At 38.9% G+C, this 13,501-nt stretch overlaps 1 long non-coding RNA gene across 1 annotated transcript; it reads right to left on the reverse strand.

The window, feature by feature from the left end:
* Nucleotides 1-890: 890 nt before the first annotated feature.
* LOC144454598 (uncharacterized) lies at nucleotides 891-7,325 on the reverse strand. The gene is made up of 2 exons (XR_013483269.1): nucleotides 6,974-7,325; nucleotides 891-3,670 (listed from the first exon to the last, which is right to left on the reverse strand). It is a non-coding gene; the product is annotated as an uncharacterized LOC144454598 (long non-coding RNA).
* Between the last annotated feature and the right edge of the window lie 6,176 nt (nucleotides 7,326-13,501).

Here is a 13,501-nt window from a genome sequence, read left to right on the forward strand (position 1 = left end):
ACAGTCCCAAAGCCAGGAAGTGTGTGAGGCTGGATTTGAACTCAGGAAGATGAGTCATTCTGACTCCAGGCCTGTGCTCTAACCACTGCGCCACTTCAGTTGCCCAATGGTAAAAATACCAGGGAGGCATCCAAGGCAGATGAGGATGCATGAGCCAAATATCCTGATGTCTTAAAGAAAATAATTGAAAAAGTGGATAGACTGATCAATAAATTTTTAGATGAAAGAGAAATACTAGAAAAGTATAACTTCTGGAACTTATATTGCAAAGAAAGAAAAACCTCAACTGGAATTTAAAGTATCTACTTTTTTTTTTTAGCAGATAATGCATAAGAGGATCATAAAGAAAAACTAATGCTTCTTTATCAGTCTCAAAATTCTCACTTTCTCAGAGGTATTACAGCCATTGATCACTTCTTGATCTTCGGTAGTTACATAAGAAAACGTGGGGGACTAGAGCTGATTTGAAAACTGATTTTCAAGTTTCTTTAGCCCAGATGTTTGTTGAAAAATATTTTAAGAACAACAACATAAAATTTAAGGCATTACTGATCTGAGATAATGCTCCAGGTCATCCACATAGACTTACATCACTTTGTAATAATGTGAGCATGCAGATTCTTGGAGCCCAGGATAAAGCTCTCTGCATCTATTGTTGTATGTATGAAGACTAAAAGAAAAGGTAGTTGAATCTGCCCTCCTAAAATATTTTAAATAATAATGTTTTATTATGTCATCAATATAGGCTTATCTGTAGTTACGATATTCAGTAATTTTAAATTTTTTTATAATTTTGTTTTTCATAACTATTACTTTGTAGTAAACTTGGAGCAGAAATAAATTTTCCTTATCCTTTGCTGTTGTATTATATTAATAAAGAGATACAAAAGTTATTTTTAATAATTTTAATTTCATATTTCCATTTGGTCAGAACTCATTGCTATACTTCACATATAATTTATAACTTTGAACAGTGGGAATTTCAATAATGTAGGAACCCTTCACAGTTTTACTATCTACACTAATCAAGATCTAGCTCTATTTTTTAAAACTATATTTAAATGCCTTTGCTTTGAATTAACTGCACCCTCTGGATGACTAGTAACAGAAAATATATTTTTGGGGGGGGTCATGCGAACTGTGGTTTTGAGCAAATGTAGACCAACTAAGTACCGTGAACCTAGGGGGTATGTGTGGGGGGAAGCAATCTACATATGAGCTGGGTGGTACCCTATAGGTGCTACATACAGATAAGGTTAAGTGACAGAGAGGCAATATGTGACAGAGCCAGGATTTTGATCCAAGTCCTCTCACTCCAAATCCAGAGTTATTTCAACTTTGCCACTGTACATTGCCATCTATGTCAAGTTTTGTTTGCAAAGCACTCTTCGTAGTTTAGCTTATTTGACTGACAAAACAATTCTAGGGGAAAGGTGATGCCAGTATTATCATCTCCATTTTACATATGAGGAAACTGAGGTTCATAAAGGTAAAAAAGCCTGCCAAGATGACATAGCCAGTGACTCTAAGAGCTGAGATCTGAACGAGGATTGTCAAACCCCAAGTCCATGCTCCTTCCATGATGTCATGGGTCCTCTTCAAGGAGAAAGGATGAACAACAAAATCCCATGCCAACAGTGGCACGTCGGTGTCATATCCCGTCTTGGATATGCAGCTAAGGTCACTGTGAGAAAAAGGTTTACCATCCTAGTCCCTTTTGTCTCCAGACTTGAAAATCAATGCAAGTAAAGAGAATGGGAAGGGGAAGTGAAAATGTATGAGGCAGGGCTTCAGAACCTTTCCTTTTAGAGTTGGTGGGGGCTAATGAGGAAAGAGAGTGGCAGAGACAGGGAAATATTTGGGGGTTATTTTTCCCACTGGATCTTTTCTTCCAACTTTTGCAGATCTGTTTCTTTGGGCCTCTGGTTTACCAAAAACTTCATTTCACTCAGTACGATTGCGTTACCTGCTAGGTTCCCTTATTTTTCCTAAAGCACATCCAGCTCTTACTCTCTGCCTTCTGCCTGTGTTCACTTTCCCAGTCAATCACATCAACCAGAGGCTGTATTTGGGTTTTCCCGAGGGATATTTTCCCTGGCTCTTTTATTCCACTCTGTGCTTACTCTAATGGATTTTCTCACTGACTTAGGCCTGGCTGGCCTGTACCAATGATATGGATGAAAGCCTAAGCCAGCTTACCCAATGGCAGATGACACAAAGCTGGGAGCAAGAGACTAATACAATGAATGGCAAACTAATATTCAAAAAGATTTCCCTAAGCTGGAATGATGACAGAACCAAGAAGTAATTGAACAGGAATGAAGATGCTGTCTTTAACAGAAATAATCAATATCCAAAAGGCTGCAAAAAGGTGGACACACTAACACACTGTTGTTGCAATTGAGAATTGGTACAATTCTAAAATCAATTTAGAATCTTGAGCGTACCACCCCCTCTAAAACAATTGACCAACCTACCTTTAGTCTGAGGGATTGCATCTTCAGAGGTTAGCAGCATTCTTCCCTGTCACTGTGTCCTTCAGACACCTGGGCACTGCTATCTGACCTGCTGAAGCACTCTCATGATAACTGGGTCTCGCCCAGGCAGAGATGATTGGGAATTACTTATTACTATGTGAAGTAGAAAATATTCAGAAACAACTTAGCACCATGGCTTCAGTATTCTCTAAATATTTTGCTTATAGAAGAAAGATTTGGTGGTTATTATGGCTTCTGAAGAAACAGAGGATATAACAACCATAGGGGCACTGCTTTTTTTCGAAATCCTAAAGAAAAAAGATGATTCCCACTGTTAACCAGTGATCTTGTCTCACTTCCTAACAAGAAGGGATTAAGATGTTCTTTCTTTAAATTGTTTCTTTGTACCACATCTATTCCTAATTTTTCTTTGAAAAAAGGTGATCTATGAATACAGTCACATATATAAACATTATGTAAAACTTCATTAACGATATGCATCCTAAAACTTTGTACAACTACAATTCTGACTGAAATGAAAAATAACTTTGCTGATAAAGTGTTGTGTGATAGAGATTTTTGAACAGATAAAAATTACTTACAGTTATCAGCATGTTCCTTAAAAAGTCATAAGTACTCTCTCAATTCAAATTTGCCCCATTACTGTGTTCATTCTATACTGTACACTTATATACAGATATAAGTAGACAGAAAGCATAATACAATATGTGTGTGTATTTCTGTGTATGTGTACATATCTATGTCTGTGTGTCTGTATGTATATAAATCCAGTCAAAATAAATTATCACAAAACTCCAAATAAATGACTTCAATTAATGAAAATTTACCATACTAAGAAATCTAAAACTGATAACCATTAACAAATAAATTTGATTCTAATTTAGCCAACAGAAATGCCAAATGTATAGCATCATCCTACTTAAACTGTAAGTATAATGGGTTAGGTGAAAGAGATCTTATTTTCATGTGTCTAGCCTTGGAAATAAATGATTTTATACCCCCTTAACTTTTATTCAGACCTATAATAGTCCCAAAATCTTACGTGTATGTTAGTCCATAGGCCAGATCAAGCATGTCGTTCTCCTCATCAATAACTGCTTCTAACTTTTCAAATATGTGGTCTTCAAAGATAAGGTGATAGGTGGAACAAGCCAATGTTCTTTCGCGTGCCCCTACAAAGGACAAAGATTGAATTGATTGATCTCCTATACACTAAAAGAAATAAAATGTTTCCCTAAAGTTAAAGTTAAATGTTTCCCCTAAAGTTTCCCATGAAAGGTTTCTGATTTAGAATTTTTAAATGGTAGGATACTTTTCTCAACAATGCATGAGAATGAGGAATGAAAAAAAAATACTCAGCCATTTTTTCTACCAATATTTTCTATTTGAAGAAACAGTTGTTGAATTATTACTATGTAAAAGGTACTGTGTTAAAGTTGGGGAGAATTTAGAAAAAAAAATCAATACAGGGTAAGTGTCATCACAGAGCTTACAATTTAAAGTGGAAACAAGACATACACATAAAAGTAAACCACATGCTATTTTTTTACATTAGTTAACTTTTTCCAATAGAACTCTGCACAATTAAGTTTTACAACACTTAAATTCAACTAGTAACAAGAAAATGAAAATACCTGTAGGAAGAAAACATGAAAAAAAAGGTTCTTTATCAATATCTCATTCTACCCGGTCAGAGGATGATTAAATGTGTCAAAATGAATTACATGATTTTAAAAGGGAGGAGGGCATGTTTCTCATGTTGGATTTTTCTTAACCTTACAAAAAAAAATCTTGTTTTTATAACGTCTTTTACTAAAACAGTCCTTTAAACTTGGCTCCCTTTCTCGAGTCTCTCTCATCTCCAATGCAACCTGTAGAGTACAGCCAAACTAATTTTCTCCAAGCACGTTGATTAATTTGGTTCCTACTTCAAATATTTTACTTACGTATACATATATAATCACATATTCATTTTAATTGAATACATATTTATAAAGTACCTGCCATATTCAATGTTCTGTGTTAGATACTGAGGATAAGCCAAAAAGTAAAGTAATCTTTGCTCTTAAGGTGCTTACCTTGTAGGAGTGGGTGGGTAACAACATAACACACACACACACACACAGAATAAATACATGCAAAGTATATACAAAATAATACAAAGTAATTTTAAACAAGAGGTAACAACTAGGTCAATCTAGAGAGGACTTATGGAGGAGATGGTATTGAGCTGGATTTAAAGGAAGTAAGGTAGGTGGAGGTAGTAGTCAAAGTGAGGGAGGAAGCACAGACTAGACACGGGTACTACCTTGTGCAAAGACATGGACACAGAAGAGATGGAATCTTGCACATACAAGCAAAAGCTGGCAAGCACATGCACATTTTTTTTCCATTTTAAAACAAAGTCTTTATGCTAAGCTCACTCCTTCTGGTGTGAGAGATTCAGTGAATCTTTGAGTGCATCAGGAAGGCTGTGAATAGATTCCAAGGGATCCATTAACTTGGATGGGGGAAAAATGATTTTTATTTCAATATAAGTGGTTTGCTTTGTAATCCTATGTATGTTATTTTAGGCATTTAAAAAACATTATTCTGATAGCCAAAGGGGTCCATGACACAAAAAAGATTAAGAATCTCTGACTTAAAGGCTACTCCTGAAAGGTGTCTATAATACCTATATACAACAAAATCATTCAAAGTTTTTTTAAAGATATAATTCTAGTTCAACAACCCTCTGATAACAAACATTAAGCAAGGCACAAACAGGTAGATATATGTGGTTCCTTCTATGATGGAGGAGATGCAGAGTAGACTCCAATTTAAAGAGGGATTGCCAGCAGATGGTAAGATTTTCTAGACACTGACTAGCTGAACCATTACTACTGACCTACCCTCATGCACATATGCTTTACCTCAGAGAAATATTACGGGATGACTGTTCACAAATGTGAACCCTGCACAGCCCTCTGAAAGAGATCCATGAACCACTCACAAGAACACAGACTAAACATACACACAGAATAGATTAAGTGGATGAAAAATGTCTATTGCCCAGATTATGACATGCTATTGAACTGATAACCTATAGAACTTGTGCACCAATATGTATATTTAGGTAAAAATGGACAATGAGTTGGGCCCAGAATTCAACAGAAGAGATGCTAGACTATCTTTAGAAAACTGCAAAGCTCTTTTAAAGACCCAAAGCATCTTCCAGAAATTGTACATATGTCACCATTAAATATAATCTTATTAGATTCAGTCCATCATTCTAGCCTTTTAGGATCTAGCCCCTAGATCTTTTAGGATACTGACTGACATCTAGCTTTGTGGCACCCACAAATTTAATAAGCACACAAAGTATGCCTTCATGAATTGAATTTTTAGAAAATCCAAAGGGCAACATATTTTGCCTGATACCTTCTTTTTCTACATCATAACTGAGTAGAAAAATGATATTGGATGATATGTTACAGTTGTACTGCAATACTGTAGCAGAGGGGTCATTAAATAAACAAATGCCAATTGACATGGTTCATACACTACAGTGCTTTACATTCTAAAAAGACACTTCTAGTTAGCCAGGAAAGTGTTATTTTAAACAGACAGACAGTATGCTTAATAGCTGGGGAAGTATGGGCATTCCAGGCATAGAGAATGAAAATGAGCACTATAAACTTAGAAAGGAAAAATCAGACAAAGATGGTTATAGTTAAGATTTCACTGGAGATTAGAAAATGATGATTTGAAGGACGAAGAAAGACAAGAAAGGCAAGAGTGTGTAGGAGCCTCAATTTTACTTATCTAATCTTTCCAATATTTTGAGATGCAAAGAAACCAAGAAGGGGGAAGAGAGAAATGATGCATGTCAACAATACAGAGATGTTATGCTACAAATTTAAGAACAGTAAGCTCTTTGCTTCCCAATCAGGACCAGGCTTTTAGCCTGCAGAAAATACCCTGGGTTGGGGGGAGAGCACCACAGCTGTCTGCAAGCATTTGAGGGGCTGCCATCTGTAAGCGGGATGCAAGCGATTCTGCTTAGCCCTGAAGTTAGAATGAGTGAAGAACAATTCAGGTTAGAAGTTTAAATAAATCAATAAATGAGTGAGTGCCAGGGACACCGGGGGCCAAGAGTGACCACTTGGAAGGGCCAACGGTAAAAAAAATCCCCGGCCACACCTCAGCTCCCCGAGAAGGAAGGGAACCTGCCCGACGTCTGTCTGCGGGGGCTCACCCAGCTGGGTCCCCGCAGTTCTCGGGGGCCGGCTGGTCAAAGGGCACAGGTCACAGCACCCGAGCCTTGGGCGCTCCTTCCCCACCCCCCACCCCCGCGCGCGGACCCGGCCAGGAAGGCGGAGGGGGGAGGGGGGAGCCTCCCGGGACCAGCCCCGGGCCCTAAGCGCTGGGGCCGCACAGAAGCGTTGCCGGCCCGGCCCCCCTCCCGGCCCGGAGCTGCGCCGGCCGCCGCTTACCTGCGCCGGCTCGGCGCCGACAAGGTGAAGCTCCGGCTAGCCCGAGGGCAGGCGGCGCTCCCCTGCAGCTGCTCCACGAGCCGGCCCGGCCGCCCGGCTCCCCCTCGGGACACGGCGAGGAGGAGGCAGCGCCGGGACGCGGCCAGCAGGAACTTGACGGAGCCCAGAGCTGCCATGCCGCCTGAGTAACGAACCACGGCTCACTGCGCTCTCCCTCGAACCCGCCTCCCCCCGCCTCCTTCCTGGGACGCGGAGGAGCCCAAGGGCGCAGGGACGCCCACGCTGCGCCGACTCCGAGCGGGGCTACGCTTCCCAGCGGGTGGCGCGAGGGCCCCGCACCGCCTCTTCCCCGCCGCTGGCGGAAAGTGCGTGCGGGACTCGAGTAAGGCGATCGCAACGCCCGCCCCCTGCCCTTGGGCTATTGGGCAACGATGACATAAAGGGCCCGCGCCAGCCCCGGAGTGCGCGCCTCAAGGCCCTGAACTGGCCTTCTCGTCTGGCTGGTCAAGGTTTCCCCTCTCGGCCTTTACCGCCCCGTCCCGGGTGGGTAGTCTGCCCTGTTTTCTTTTCCTCAGTGGCCTGTGACGGTTATCTTTGTTTTTTACGTATTCTGTAACCTATGGACAGATGGACCCGACGGTCCGTCCTGTTTCAAATGCTGTCTGGTCACTTTACAGAACTACTTTTCTCTTAGGCAATCTAGGACCTTCAGTGTTAGTTATTTTATTCTAAATTTAAACACAGGCCTGCAAAAGAGCATTTCCTTTGTGGAACACAAAAGGGGATTATATATGAAACTATAAATCTCCTTTTCTACTGCTTCCTTTTTGTTTTAAAAATGTGTAATTAAGTCAATACTCTTTAAACACAACACTGAAGATTGTATAGGAAACTGTAATTCCCTATCTCATACTGCTTCCTTTTTCTTTTTTTTTCCTCATGGGCCTGTGACAGTTATCTTTGTTTTTTGGATTCTTTAACGTACTGACAGAGCCGAGGGTCGGTGCTGTTTCAAATGCTGTCTCGGAATTTTCCAGAACTGATGTGGTTTAGGGGTTCAGGGACCCCAAAATACTGAGGTTCATAGTGGAGGAGTTTGGAAAGAATTCAGGGCCTCAAGCAGTCTTCCAGTAAAGTGGCAACAAGTTTATTGTAACACTAACATGGGGGGCAGAGCTTCTTAGAGAACTAGAAACTAGAATGATGCTAAAGCTTATGTAGAAAAAGAGTGCATTATGTGCCGACTATGCTAATTAAGGGGTGACATACAGTTTCTATACCTTGGGCACAACCTTTATTCACTACTGGCATGGCGGGGGTATTGGCTTCTAAAGAGTCTATATGTCTATGTCTGCAGTAAGATGTCCTTGGGGGTTGAACTATGGCTTGACCTCTAAATTGCATGTGATAAATGTGGGAATTAGTACATGATAATTCTGCTGGTACATGCTAGTCTTGTTCATACAAGGGAAATTCTACAGAGGTCAGCTTGTTCTTGTAACGGGGAAAGATAGTGGCCTCACTGGGTCCCACTCATGAGTTATTGCCAGAGATATGGTGTTTAGGATGGGCAGATATAGGGTACTAGAGCTGGCATCCAAGCATCCCACAAGAACTACTTTTCTCTTTGGCAATCTAGGACCTTAGTGCTAATATTATTTTATTTTATTCTAAATTTAAATATATGCATGCAAAAGAGCATTTCCTTTGTGGAACACGAGGATTATATATGAAACGATAAATCTCCATTTTATACTGCTTCCTTTTTGTTTTGAAAATTTTGTAATAAAGTCAATACACTTTAAACAGCACATTGAAGATTGTATATAAAACTCTAATTCCCTATCTGATACTGCTTCCTTCTTCTTTTATTCTCAAAAATTCATCATAAAATTCACAATATTTAAAGCTGAGAGTAATCTTGGAAGTCATCAAGTCCAGCCCCCTCATGCAAATGAAGAAACAGAACCCCAAAGAATTGAAATGATTTGAAATCAAAGAGAAAGGGACCTCAGAAACCTCTAGGGTCTAGCCCTCACATTTTACAGATGAGGAAACTGAGGCCCAGGGAGGTTAAAATCACTTGGCCAAGATCAAACAAATAAAAAGTCAGCAATGCTGGGATTTGAACTCATTGCACAGAAAAAGATACATATCTAAAGGGGAAAAAAATCATCTCCACGCACTAAAATTCCCCTTAATACCCTCCCACTCCTCCTCCTGCCAGCCCAAAACAAAACAAATCTTGGAAAAGCACTGGAATGCTGAAATAGTCAGATGCTTACCTTATACTTGAGGAAAGAAGATTTCAAAAACTTCTGATGAGAGAGAAGTCACATTTCTATAGAATCTAAAAGCAAATCAAATGCACTACGGATAGGAAACACTAAACAAAATTCCATACAGAATCATACCTTTTATTGCTGATGAAAGAGGAAAAGCATCTCTTAATTCAAGATTCATTCAACAAGGTTTTATTCAGCTTCTGCAAGGAAAGCTCTCTGATGAGCTCAATTTCAAATTGAATAATATCTCCCACATCTGACCCTGTTTACTATTCCCACTGTGCCACACTACATAAGACCCTTATTACTTCTCACTTGCTCTCTTGGGAGAGACCAAGCTTAAAGAAGCATAAAAAGGTAAACAAGAAAGGGAAAAAAAACCCCAACAACAACAACAACAACATGTTATTCAACAAAGTTAAACTGTTTTTTGCCCTTAGAAGATGATACTTTTAACTCTTGAAAACTGTACCTCTTTTAGGGTAGGGAGTCAGAAGGAGTATACAAAGACAAAGTGTTTGGTTATAAGTTGACTTTGATGTGATAATATTAAAAAAAAATTAAAGGATGCAAAAAAGGATTATACTGGGAGAAGAGAAAAGGGGGAGGCAGAATAGAGTTAACTACATCACATGAAGAGGTGCAAAAGACCTATTAGAGTAGAGGGAAAGAAGGAAGGGGGTGAGCATTGTTTGAACCTTATACTCATCGGATTTAGCTCAAAGAGGGAATAACATACATACTGAATTGGGTATAGAAATTTATCTTACTCTATAGGGAAGTAGGAGGGGAAAGGGGAAATAAAAGGGAAGGGGTCTGAGAGAAGGGAGGGCAGTTTGAGGGAGGCAGTGGTCAGAAGCAAAACACTGGCGAGGGGGGCAGCTAGGTGGCACAGTGGCTAAAGCACCGACCCTGGAGTCAGGAGGACCTGAGTTCAAATCCGGCCTCAGACACATAACACTCACTGGCTGTATGACTCTGGGCAAGTCACTTAACCCAAATGCCTTACCAAAAAAAAAGAGAAAAAAAAACACTGGCAAGGAGGGACAGGGTGAATAGAGAAAGAAAAGTATAAACAGTGGGACAAATAGGATGACAGGACATACACAATTAGTAACCATAACTGTGAAAGGGAATGGCATGAACTTTCCCATAAAACAGAAGCAGATAGCAGAGTAGATTAAAAACCAGAATCCTACAATATATTGTTTACAAGAAACACATTTGAAATAGAGAGATACATACAAAACAAAGGTAAAAGGCTAGAGCATTATGTATTATATTTCAGCTGACGGTTAAAAAAAAAATTAAAGCAGGGGTAGCAATCCTGATCTTAGAAAAAACAAAAGCAAAAATAGATCTCATTAAAAGAGATAAGGAAGGAAACTACATCTTTCTGAAAGGTACTAGAGACAATGAAGTATATCAACACTAAAATACATGCACCAAGTGGTATATCATCCAAATTCTTAGAGGAGGAGTTGAGTGAGTTGCAGGACGAAATAGACAGCAAAACTACACTAGCAGGGAAACTCAACCTCTCCTTCTCAGAACTAGATAAATCTAACCACAAAATAAACAAGATAAGAAGGTGAATAGAATGTTAGAAAAATTAAATATGATAGGACTCTGGAGAAAATTGAATGGAGATAGAAAGGAATATGCATTTTTCTCAGTGGTACATGGCACTTACACAAAAATTGACAATCTAGTAGGGCATAAAAACTTCCCAATCCAATGCAGAAAGGCAGAAATATTAAATGCATCCTTTTGAGATCATGATACAATAAAGACTGTGTAATAAAGGGCCATGGCAATATTGATTAAAAATTAACTGGAAACTAAATAATCTAATGTTTGAAGAATGAGTGAGTCAAACAACATGTCATAGAAACAATCCGTAATTTCATCAAAGAGAACAACAATAATGAGACAATATACCAAAATTTATGAGATTCAGCCAAATCAGTTCTTAGGAGAAATTTTATATCTCTAAATGCTTCCATAAACAAAATAGAGAAACAGCAGATAAATGAATTGGGAATGCAACTAAAAAAGTTAGAAAAAGAACAAATTGAAAATCCTCAATTAAGTATCAAAGTAGAAATTCTGACAATCAAAGGAAAGATGAATAAAATTGAAAATAAGAAAACTATTGAACTAATAAATAAAACTAAGGGCTAGTTTTATGAAAAAATAAGATAGATAATTCTTTGGTTAATTTGATTTTAAAAAAGGAAAGAAGAAAAACAAATGACCAGTACCAAAAATGGAAAAGGTGAACTCACCACCTAGGGAGAGGAAATTAAAGCAATAATTAGGGGATATTTTTTCCAAATGTATGCCAATAAATCTGACAATCTAAGGGATGTAAAATGGCAGTGATAATTAGGGTTTTACCATGTACCTTAGAAGGTTATTGCAAAGATCAGATGTGGTCATGTATGTCACAGAACTATTTATATGGATTTAACATGTGCACACACACAAATAAATACGAGTAAGTAGAGGTAAAGGATGAAGGGCAGTAATGAGGAGATGGCAAGAAACAAAGTTGTGTTCTCATCCTCTCATGAAGATTCGTAGGCTTATTCCTTAGTGGTGACTTCACTTTCCTCGTCTGTAAAATATTTTCCCTTTCTGAGTCATAAGGTTATTGTGAGCATTAAATGAGACAACTGGTACTTTCTAAATATTAAAGTTGTTGTTGTGTCATGTCCCACTCTTTGTGACCCTGCGGACCATGGCCCATCAGTGCTGCCCATGGGGTTTTCTTGGCAAAGATACTGGAGTGGTTTGTCATTTCCTTCTCCAGAGGATTAAGTGAACACATGTTCAATGCCCAGCCCAGGATCACACAGCTAGTAACTATCTGAGGCTAGATTTGAACTCAAGTCTTCCTGATTGCACACCCAGCACCCTATCCACTGAGTCACCTAGCTGCCTCAAAATGAAATATAAATGGAAGCTATTCTCAGTAGTACTGTCATCATACCTCTCTTGCACTCATGACATTCTAGATTGTTTAACAGTTATGCTTCCATTTGTTTTATTACTCACCCCAGTCTGAATGATCTTGAGGGCAGAGGCTATGTCTGATTTTTCCTTGTTTCCCTAAGAACTGACTTTTGATAGTACTTTAAGGCAGGTAAAATACTTTACATAATTCTTGGTCCTCACAATGCCCCTGCTAGTAAAGCAGACACATGGTTTAAACCACAGGGGATAAACAGCCCCTTCCCCTCTTCCCCCCCCCTTCATTTTTAGCAGGTGATTTCTGAAGGTCAGAGTGATATTTAAAGGGTCATAGAATTTATAGTTGTGAGGGCCCTTAGAAATATCTAATCTGGCCCCTTCATTTTTATCATTTTGCATTGGATTGACAACCCAAACTATGAATGCTTCTATTCAATGCATGCTCCATTTCAGAAGTGCTTACTATGTGCAAGTAACAGTGTTTGGTGTTGCAAATAAAAGCTAAAACCTGACACCATTCTTGGAAATCTAGTAGAGGAGATAGATGGCCTGTAGGTACCTACTATATATATTGTTTTGTTTGGCTAAAATAAATTTATGTTCTTTTCCTCAATAATGGTAAGATAAATACTGAACTGGGAGTCAGGAAACTTGCATTCTATTTCCAAGGCTATCTTTATTACCTTTGACCCATCCCTGTCCTGAGCCCCAGTATCTCATCTACAAAATCGAGAAGGTCTCTGAGATACACACAAATTACAAAATTCTGTGATGTGTGTATGTGTATGTGTGCAAAATGAGGGTATCATTATAAATGTGAAATATGTTTTTGTCTTTAAAGTCAGAAAACAAAACCAAAAACATAATGCCAGCAAAATGTTTCAACAAGGTCAGTGTGAGAACCTCAATATATCTATTAGGCTATATAGGTTCCTCACCTCAGGCTTCACCTTTTCTTTTCCTATTTATGATTATACTGGGGAAAATTCCAGACTTTCCTGTTTTCATTTCCCAAATAATTTCTCAATTTTGAAGTAATTCAAAGGAAGCAAATATTCCCATCATGTTTTCAGAGAAAGCTAATATTGTTAAGCCCTATAGTGTTCCTGCAGAAGTCTCTGAATCCTGTGATTTCCAGCATGCCTTTATAGCGACTGAAAGGCTTATCAACATGCAGTTACTGCTACCTGGTTTCTTTTTAACCCTGGAATTCATTAGTTTGTTTCTGAGAGATATGATTCCTAGATGGCTATGTCATATCTAATTC

Source organism: Phascolarctos cinereus, unplaced genomic scaffold (genome assembly GCF_003287225.1).
Source record: "Phascolarctos cinereus isolate Bilbo 61053 unplaced genomic scaffold, phaCin_HiC Scaffold_113;HRSCAF=664, whole genome shotgun sequence".
Lineage (NCBI taxonomy): Eukaryota > Metazoa > Chordata > Mammalia > Diprotodontia > Phascolarctidae > Phascolarctos > Phascolarctos cinereus.